This window comes from Euphorbia lathyris, chromosome 2 (assembly GCF_963576675.1).
Source record: "Euphorbia lathyris chromosome 2, ddEupLath1.1, whole genome shotgun sequence".
NCBI classification, from domain to species: Eukaryota; Viridiplantae; Streptophyta; class Magnoliopsida; order Malpighiales; family Euphorbiaceae; genus Euphorbia; species Euphorbia lathyris.
The window spans coordinates 79,604,196-79,613,270 of record NC_088911.1 but is presented as its reverse complement, the minus strand read 5'-3'; the positions used below and the strand labels follow the sequence as shown (position 1 = coordinate 79,613,270).

The 9,075-nt window shown below is 35.8% G+C and overlaps 1 non-coding gene across 1 annotated transcript; it reads left to right on the top strand.

Moving 5' to 3' along the window:
* Nucleotides 1-8,463: 8,463 nt before the first annotated feature.
* Nucleotides 8,464-8,570, top strand: LOC136221276 (small nucleolar RNA R71). The gene has a single exon (XR_010685050.1). It is a non-coding gene; the product is annotated as a small nucleolar RNA R71 (small nucleolar RNA).
* Nucleotides 8,571-9,075: the final 505 nt, after the last annotated feature.

The following is a 9,075-nucleotide window of genomic DNA, read 5'->3' as shown; positions in this document are numbered from 1 at the left end:
CGTACGAAACTGAAATTAAAACAAGATAGGATAAAAAAAATGAAAGATAAAACCTAAACATGCGGCGGGGAATCCGGAGGTGTTGGTGAAGTTTCCACATTTCGGTGACGGAAAAACGAAAGCATCCGATGCCGAGTCGATCTATGCTCACGCCTCAAAGTATTGAGGTTGTCATGCATCACCATGTTGTTCTCCACCAAATCATCAATTCTTAAATTCATTTGTCTATTATTTGCATTGATTTGGTTCAAAATTCTCCGTAAATCCACCGGATCATTGTCTTGAGTTGCTTGGGCTTGTGGTGCATCGTCCGCTCCTTCCTCCGCACCTCCTTCTTCGGTACCTACATTTTGGGAACTAGAAGCACCTCCACCCATAGTGCCACGAAGATGTGCAATACGGGAAGCATAAGAAATAAAAACCGGAGGAGCCGCAGAAACCAATAAATGAGCCCGCTCAAGAGCCGCAATGTCCAAAACCGGAACATACCCATGGTAGGTGGACATATCATAAGTTGCCAATTCATCCCGTGCTCCCAAAACAATAGCGGTGATTAAATTACCGAGAGGGACTTGAGTGGTATGAGCCCTCGAAGCACGATACAAATTGTCAAATATCATTCCAATGCTATCAACCCTTAAACCTTTGAATAAACAATCCCAAACAAACAAATCCCGGACTTGAATCTTCGAACTCTCAACACGACCAAAAAGTGAAAAACTCAAATATTTGTGAAAGAAAAACACACAATTGTCCTTAATCAATTTGCTTGAAGTGTTTTTGGAGTCGAAAGAAGTTTGATCGGAAAGAGTTTGCCAAAAAGAGTTATTGTCGAAATCCTTAGGCTTATCATAAAAATCACTAGTAGGGAAACCAAACATATTTCCCATAGCCTCATAATCTATGGTATAGGTAGTACCATTATTCTTAAAAGAAATTTCCGTTCTCTTTTTGTTCATCTTCAAAGTAACCAAAAACTCAACCACATATTCTGTAATTTGGGGAAAATGCATAGAAGCAAAAGTTTCCCACCCCAAAGTTTCAATAAAAGCATCAATTTGTGTAGTGAAGTTCAACTTCCTTACCGAATCAAAGTCAAGAAACTGCATGTCCACGAACTTACGATTGGCGTGTGAAAAATGCTTGAAACGTCCAACTTCTTCCTCTGAATGAATATCGAAATAAGCCCCGCAACTAATACGAAGGTGATTAGCCTCGGTGACAGCCGACTTGTGTCCAACACGCTTTGCTCTAGGCATGGTTATGGTGGTTAGGGTTTGGAAAAATAAGAGATGAAAAAGAGAAAAGCTTGAGGTTGAAGATGAAGTAGAAATTGTATTGAGTCTTGAATTTGAAAGGTGTAGGTGATTGAAAAGGGTAATGAATAAATTGGGAAGAGTAAAAGTAAGGTATTGGGAAGAGGTTAGAGTAGGGGATTGGTTAAAATTTGAGGTGATGTAAGGTTTGTGTAAGTAAAAGGGATATATAGGGTTGAATAGGAAGAGTAATAGGTAGAGTAGGAATAGGAAGAGGAATAGGTAGAGTTGGAATAGAAAGAGGTTGAAAAATAGGCAAAAATCCAGACTAAGGAGTGCATGAACTTCGCGTGTCGCGACCGAGGACGTACATCCGCGGCCGCGGTACGCGTTTTTCAGAGAATTTTTCTCTGATTTTCTGAGGGATTTTTGCTGAAGTTACCGAGAATCGTACCATTCTCGGCCGCGGATCACCCCCTGGTCACCCAAATTCTGCATATTAACTCCATGTTGTGTAATTTCTTGATAAATTCGATCCTGAACTCCTTGAAAATGTAATCTGTACTTAAAAACATAAATGTAAAACATTAAATGATAAGGAAAACCAAAGGTTTATCCTTATTTATGGAAAAATAAATGAAAATGCTTTAATTAATGGATGTTAAATGAATCATTATTTTAGGAATTAAAACTTAGTTATTAACATTTAAGTAGTCATGAATTTACTAAATTTCATTTAATAGATTCATTAGTGTAGAATAATGAAAATAATGATAGTTTAACCATATAATCAAAATCAGGATATAATGCAAAAGAGAAAGTTTTATTAATTGGAAATATGTACAACATATATACAATCAAAATAAACAAAGTTATGCTAGAAATTCGTCCCTTTCAATCGGGATTTTCTTATTCTAAAAATTGGGGCCTGATCGAAAAACTCGTTTCACTAGACCTTCGTATTCTAAAAATTCATAGTCTAGCATCGGAAAAGATTCAGCATCACTCCAAGGAACAGAAATACTTCCCTTGGTCCCTAGAATTATTCCACATATGATATTCCCGAATCCAACCTTCTTAGCCTTGGATCTAGACGCGGCAACAAGACCCTCCATCAGAATCTTTGAAGAATCAACCACGTTGCCTTGAAATATATCGCCAAGTACATAAAGATCAGTTTCTTGGACGACACTACTGAACGTGCGACCGAACAGACTGTGACTCAGAAATTTATGCAAATACAGCATAGAGTTGGAGTGAAAAGACTGATTATAGGCAAGTTTAGGATTGAAAGGCCAGATGCCGGTGAAAATTCGCCAAATATCAGTGGATGTCATGTCTCTTCCATGATGACGTTTGATATTATCCTTTAAGGGAAAACCAAACCAAGCATGTAATTCAGGATATCCAAAAGTAAAAGTTTTGCCATCCCGACGAAAGCTAAGACGCACCCGACGCTTGTTAACAAAACGAACCGTACAGAGGAATTCTAATATCCAGTCTCCAATTATAGGAAACTTCATATCAACAAATCTGGTCCATCCTAAACGTTCCATGTAGCGACTCATATCGTCTTTAATTCCCAGTTGATCGTTAAGAAAGTCATCCATGTATAACATTCCTACAAAGAATGTGTATCGAAGCCTCAAGAAGCGCCTTCCCTCATCATGATTGAAGATAGGAAAGTTACATCCATAACGCTCTGATATATCAGTATGTTTATTGCGTGAAGCAACAACTTTCTTAGATGGTGTGTTTGTAGAAGTCATGGTGTTTGGAATGAGTAAGGAAGCAAAAAAAGGTTCTGAACTTATTTTCTGGGTTGATGAATTGTAAGAAAATCAGAGAATTGTTCTGACAGAGATGAAAAGAATGTGACAGAAAACTGAACCTCTAGAACGTATTTATAAAATCCTAGGGCGAAAAGAGGTGTTGTTTTGAAGTAAAAAGGCATGAAATCAGACCTCTTAAAAATGAAGAAACTCAATTTTTCGTTTCTGAAAAGTTGTGTCTGCTGGAAAATAAAGAACAAGGGTCGGATTTCTGCATAAATTCACCGTGTCGCGACCGAGGATTCTGAGCCACGGTCGCGACACGCTGATTTCCTTGCGGAAATTAGGCGTCAAAACCTCAAAAATTTTTTTTTCCTCTACCGAGAATCCCTATCCTCGGTAAGTTCAGAAATTCCTGTCTATTTGAAATCTATTGAAGTCAGAATTCTCAACTGAGAATCCCAAATCCTCTGTAAGTTCAGAAATTCCCTAGCTAACTAGAAATACCTAAATTCTCAACTGAGAATTTTAAATTCTCTATAAGTTCAGAAAATTCCTTATCTTCTTAAGAATTCTAAATATGTGAATTCTCAACTGAGAATTCCAAATTCTCAACTGAGAATCACAAAATTTCTTCTAATTCACATTAAATTCCTAAAAATTAATTAAAATCATGACTTGAATATATTTTTTATATATCTAAAATTCTAACATAAAATGATATAATCTAAAACAAAATAAAATAAAAATAATAAATAAATAAAAACTATGTGTAGAAAAACGAAATGATTTATATGTCAGGAAATCTTGTTACGAAATTAGTTCCTATTTCGGAAATATTTTCGTAATAAATTTTACATCTATTACCATTAACTTTGAAACGATTGCCGTTAGTTTCCTCAAGTTCTAAAGAACCATAGTCGAATGTTTTGACGACTAAATACGGTCCGGTCCATCTGGACTTAAGTTTTCCTGGAAATATACGAAGCCGTGAATTAAATAACAGCACCTTATCTCCAACATTAAAGTGTTTGACTTTGATTTTGGCATCGTGCCATTTTTTCACTCTTTCTTTATAAATCCTCGCATTTTCATACGATAGATGACGTAACTCATCTAACTCATTTAAATTGAGCAAACGTTTCTTTCCTGCTTGTTGTAAATCAAAATTAAGTTTTCTAATAGCCCAATAGGCTTTATGTTCTAACTCTACTGGCAAATGACATGCTTTTCCATATACTAAACGATATGGAGTCATTCCTATTGGTGTTTTAAATTCAGTACGGTATGCCCATAGCGCATTATTGAGTTTTTGTGACCAATCTTTTCTTGATGATGAAACAGTTTTCTCTAGAATCCATTTGAGTTCTCTATTTGAGATCTCCGCCTGACCATTTGACTGAGGATGGTATGGCGTTGACACGCGGTGGCGTACTCCATACCTTTTCATAAGTATATCAAAATTTCGATTTATGAAATGGGTACCGCCATCACTAACAACGAATCTAGGACAACCAAATCTACAAAATATATCGTCAAGAAAATTAACAACTACTTTAGAATCATTCGTAGGGGTTGCAATTGCTTCAACCCACTTCGAAACATAATCAACGGCTACTAATATGTAAGTTTTACCATTGGAAGGCGGAAAAGGTCCCATGAAATCAATTCCCCACATGTCGAAGATTTCAACTTCCAATATGTTTGTGAGGGGCATCTCATCTTTCCTTCCTAAATTTCCCATTCTTTGGCATTTATCACAACGAGTAATAAATGAACCAACGTCTTTAAACATCGTAGGCCAAAAGAAACCACATTCTAATATTTTAGCTACCGTTTTATTAACTCCATTATGTCCTCCATATGAGCTGGAATGACATTCCGTTATTATAGATTCATATTCATTTTCTCCAACACATCTCCTAATTATCCCGTCACCACATGATTTGAATAGAAAGGGATCTTCCCAAAAATACTGTTTAATATCGAAGAAAAATTTCCTCCTTTGTTGGAAAGATAATCCTTCCGGAACAATATCGGTTGCAAGATAATTAGCAATATCTGCATACTATGGTGACATGATACTTTCTACTTGATAGAGATGTTCATCGGGGAAATCATCTCGTATACCGATAGTTTCACCTATAGGACCGTTTTCATCTTCTAGTCTTGATAGATGATCGGCGATAAGGTTTTCTACTCCCTTTTTGTCTTTAATTTCTATATCAAATTCTTGTAACAACAAAACCCATCTAATCAGACGCGGTTTTGCATCTTTCTTAGCAAACAGATAACGTAAAGCTGCGTGATCTGTATAAATAATAACTTTAGATCCTAACAAGTATGATCTAAACTTATCACATGCAAATACTACGGCTAACATCTCTTTTTCTGTTGTTGTGTAATTTAACTGTGCACCGGACAATGTGTGACTTGCATAATATATAACATGTAATCTTTTATCCTTTCTTTGACCTAAAACACATCCTACAGTTAGGTCACTTGCATCACACATGATTTCAAAAGGTAAATCCCAATCGGGTTTAGCGATTATGGGTGCACTGACTAAAGCTGTTTTCAATGTCTCGAAAGCTTTAATGCAATCTCCATTAAAATCGAAGGTTAAATCCTTCATAAGCAAATTAGTAAGTGGTTTGGAGATTACAGAAATTTTTTTTATAAATCGTCTGTAAAAACCTGCATGTCCTAGAAATGATCTTACTCCCTTGACAGTTGTTGGTGGGGGTAATTTTTCTATTACTGAAGTTTTTGCTCTATCCACTTCTAATCCTTTTTCAGATATTTTATGACCTAAAACAATTCCTTCGTCAACCATGAAATGACATTTTTCCCAATTTAATACTAAATTCGTTTCTTCGCATCTAGAAAGAACTTTATCTAAGTTTTTTAAACATGCATCAAAAGAATCTCCATAAACTGAAAAATCATCCATAAATACTTCCATGATATCTTCGATGAAATCATTAAAAATTGCAGTCATACAACGTTGAAAAGTTGCTGGTGCATTACATAGACCAAAATGCATTCTCCTATATGCAAATGTTCCATAAGGACATGTGAAGGTTGTTTTATCTTGGTCATCTGGGTAAATATATATTTGAAAAAATCCGGAATAGCCATCAAGAAAACAATAAAATGCATGACCGGCTATCCTTTCGATCATTTGATCAATGAAAGGTAAAGGAAAATGATCTTTCCTAGTTGCCTTATTTAGGTTCCTATAATCTATACAAACCCTCCAACCAGTGGTGGTTCGCGTAGGTATTAATTCACCTTCATCATTCCTTACTACAGTTATGCCTCCCTTTTTGGGTACACAATGGATTGGACTAACCCATTCACTATCCGAAATAGGATAAATGATTCCATTGTCTAAGAGTTTAGTAATCTCATTTTTGACTACTTCTTTCATATTCGGATTTAAACGTCTTTGTCTATCCGCTTTAGGTGGCTTATCTTTTTCTAAGTGAATCCTATGCATTACAATACTAGGATTAATTCCTTTTAAATCTGAAATCTGTCATCCCATACTTCCTATTCTATTTCTAACAACTTCTTTCAATTTTTCTTCTTGATTTTTTGTTAATTTGTTAGAGATGATTATAGGTAGAGTATCACTTCCGCCTAGGAAAGCGTATCTCAGATGGTTTGGTAATTCTTTAAGTTCTAATTTTGGTGGAACTACTACTGAAGGCGGAACTGGTCCATCTTCTCGAATCAAAGGCTCTGGGTCCTTATCTTCTAATTCTTCACCCATTATAGGTTCTATTATTTCTTTTCTTTGAAAAATGTCATTAACACATTCTTCAACTAAATCAAGCTTCATACAGGCGGAATCCTCCATAGGATATTTCATCGCTTGATTCATATCGAACTCGATCTTATCGTCACCTATTCTTAAAACTACTTTTCCTTCCGACACATCAACTAGAGCACGTCCCGTGTTCATGAACGGTCTACCAAAGATTAGCGGACAATTAACATCATAAGCAAAATCTAAGATAACAAAATCAGTAGGAAAAATAAATTTGTCAACTTTTACTAAAACGTCTTCAATTATACCATATGGTCTTTTAGTGGATTGATCCGCTAATTGTAAAACCATATTGGTACGTTTGATGTCCTCTTCTAAACCTAATTTTTCAAAAATAGACAATGACATCAAGTTTATACTAGCTCCTAAATCACAAAGACAACTTGGGAATTCCATATTTCCCAATTTACACGGAATGGTAAAGCATCCGGGATCTTTGAGTTTAGTAGGTAATTTGCTTGATACTATCGAACTACAATCTTCAGAAAGTGAAATGGATGAAATTCCTTCCCAACTAATCTTTTTTGAAATTAAATCTTTCAAGAATTTTTCATAGTTAGGAATTTGCGTAATTGCATCCATGAATGTTAAATTTATATGCAAATTTTTAAGTTTATCTAAAAATGATAAAAGTTGTTTATCATGGTCCTTATTTCGGACCCTGTGTGGAAAAGGTGGTTTTGGTACAAAAGGTTTCGTACTAGAGTCAATTGGTGTATCCTTTTGTTTTAACGTATCTTCTTTGGATTTTGGTAAATCATTTCCAGGTAAAGTTGAATTTCCGGGCATTTTCGGACCTAAGTAGTTTTTCCCCGAGCGAAGAGTGATAGCCTTAACATGCTCTTTCGGATTTTCTTCCGTTTGGCTGGGAAGACTTCCCTCTTTGCGGGATGGAATTGATTTAGCAAGTTGTCCAATTTGAACTTCCAAATTATGGATGCTAGATGATTGGTTTTTGATAAGCTGATCGAATTTACTTTCGATCCGTTTAAAACCATCGTCTTGATTACTTACCTTTCCATTCATAGCATCTATAAATTTGTCGATTTTTGAAGATAAAGTGCTAATCGTATCTCTTGTTTGATTTTGATAATTATTTACACGATATTGATTAGCATTTGCATTATTATTATTATTACTATCTTTCCAGTTAAAGTTAGGATGATTTCTCCATCCAGGATTATAAGTATTAGAATAAGGATTAGTAGTTTGGTTTTTTCCTTGGACAAAATTAACCTGTTCTATCTCATTCATACCTTCGTAATCAATGTTTGTCTGGATCGGATCATTAGGATCGCACGGTGCCATAAACCTATCAATTTTGTGCGATAAAGCAGAAAATTGGGCTTGTAACATCGCAACTGGATCAAGATTCATCATACCTTTAACCGAGGATGTACCTGAGGATGATGGTTTCGCCATTGGTATATGTCCACGCTCTGCGGGCCACATACTGCTGTTGATTGCCATTTCCTCCAAAAGTTCTCTTGCTTGGGCGGACGTCTTCTTCATAAATAACCCTCCAGACATAGCATCTAATGAACCTCTAGTTGTAGGATTTAATCCATTATAGAATGTCTGCATTAAAAGTGCATCTGGCAGTTGGTGGTGTGGGCATAAACGTTGAAGTTCTTTAAAACGTTCCCAAGCCTCATAAAGAGTTTCATTATCATTTTGGGTAAAAGATGTCAATTCTTTGATGACTCTTGCGGTTTTTGCTAAAGGAAAATATTTTGATAAAAACGCTTGGGCTAATTGGTGCCAAGTTTCAAATATTGCAGCAGGCATAGAAGTTAACCAAATTTTTGCCTTATCCTTCAAAGTGAAAGGAAAGAGGCGAAGTTTGATTGCTTCGGCTGTTACATCAGTAATTTTAAAAGTGTCACAAATTTCTAAGAAATTTGTCAAATGGGCATTAGGGTTTTCGTTAGGTAGTCCATAAAACGTTACGTTGTTTTGCAACATATTAAGCAAAGCAGGCTTAATTTCAAATTGATTTGAGTTTATACGGGGTCTAACTACACTATTAGTTACACCGGCCATTCCTGGCCTAGCATAATCCATAAGTGTCGGTGGATCGGCCATATTTTCTGGCTGGACTACTTTGGTTTTTAAGGGTGTTTTGTCTTTGTTTTTCTTGTTTTTCTTGTTTTTCTTAAGTGTTCTTTCAATTTCTGGATCAAGAGGGTCTGGTGGTGTGCCCGAACTTCGC